Source organism: Penaeus monodon, chromosome 34 (genome assembly GCF_015228065.2).
Source record: "Penaeus monodon isolate SGIC_2016 chromosome 34, NSTDA_Pmon_1, whole genome shotgun sequence".
Taxonomy (NCBI): domain Eukaryota; kingdom Metazoa; phylum Arthropoda; class Malacostraca; order Decapoda; family Penaeidae; genus Penaeus; species Penaeus monodon.
This window is the reverse complement of record NC_051419.1, coordinates 34,676,466-34,678,192: the sequence shown is the minus strand read 5'-3', so window position 1 is coordinate 34,678,192 and position 1,727 is coordinate 34,676,466.

Below are 1,727 nucleotides of genomic sequence, written 5' to 3'. Positions count from 1 at the left end.
GGGCACCACAAAAATCAGTTGCATGATTTTTAAAGCTTTACATTGGGTACAACTTACTGAAAGTGGGATTTGCTATTAATGTCTTACAGAGTAGAATATTTATTTTTGATCGTTTATTCCTTTCTCTCACCTTATGACCACTCTATATGTCTTCCTACTACCATATTATGTCCGGTCAGCAGGCTTTAATAGAACATGTGTAGAGTCAGTGTACAATATTTTCATGTATTTTAACATATTCCTTTTATTACTGTAAGGTGATTATTCTCAAGTGATTGTGTGTGCTCGCTTAGACATCAGATAATAGATTTATGATTCTGGGACAATCAGGTAGCAAGCATGGTTTTTCACAGTGCAATTTCCAGTGTATTGACCACGTTGTATCGTATACTATCCCTCACCCACTAACAGTATTGCTTCTCTTATTTTATTAGAGGCGAAAGTGTGCATGAAGCTGCTGTGACATACCAGTACCGTTGCCATATTGTCCTCTAAGCCAAGTGGACTCCTCATCTCAGTGGCAGATATCACATTGTCTCCTCTCCCTCAGCTGCTCTCCATCACAGTTCATCACCGAATGTCTCAGCTCAGACCAGTCTCACTCTTGATTCAAGCCGAGTCTATATAACCTTGTATATAGACGTGCTCTAATGACCATGAAAAGCTGATTCTCTGATATAAACAGATTACCCCCTCCCCCTTTTTAAATGCTAGAATATTTTGATGAGTCGCAATTTCTCCCCTCCCCCAATACATATATATATGTTTTCAATATATATGTACATGTGAATGAGTCCTCTTTCAATAATGATAATGAAAGCTAAGATTTGGGCAGTGGCCAGGCTGAGGCTTACACAAACCTGATAACCAAGTCAATGTTTCTCAGTTGCAAGTCAGTAGGCTATAGCATCTTTGCATGCTTTGAGAACTAATTATCGATTTTGAAAACTTTCAAGCCTTTAATGAACAGAAACAATCCTTTCTCTCCAAAGAGAATCTGAGACACGTAGAGTTTAGCTATCAGAAAGGCGTCGGCCTCAGCTGTTCACTTCCCACATCAAAGCCCAGTTTATTCTCATGGTACGGTCTTTGCAATCACTGTGGACGAGTTTGGCCGATGGGTGTCACAGATTTCAGCTCTCGCGATGGGATTCAATGGGAACTTTTGATGAACAGGTTGTGTTTATCGCCTCATATGTGACTGTGGCCTGGGCCTCGTCTCATGGAGTGAGACGTAGTTAACATGCCTATATATCATCTTTATGTAGTGTATATACATCTGATAGGCTCATAGTGAGAGTGTGGTGTGATCAGCCATCGATGTCAGTCAATGGCATTTCAGTAAGGTTCATTTTCACCTGCGTAACCCCCGGAATATGGACCATATTGAAATACATCCAATGATCAGATGATTGATCATATCACACATTGTGATGATTGAGAATCCAGGAAGAAAAGCTGATTGGTGCCTCCTTATAATTATATTTTGATTCATGTTCCAGAAATGTTTTCTATTTTTTCACTGAGGTTGCTAAGGCTCTCTCGAATGCATTGCAAAGAAGAATATTGTCTTTGAACATGTTGACTGGTTGAATATAATACTTATGATATACTTTTTTTTTCTTTTTTTTCAAAGAACCTTCCAGCAGTCTCTTCTTGGAATTCATGTTTTTGTGAATTGGAATATGGTGCCCTTATTTTTTTCCATCATATAGAACAAAAACTGT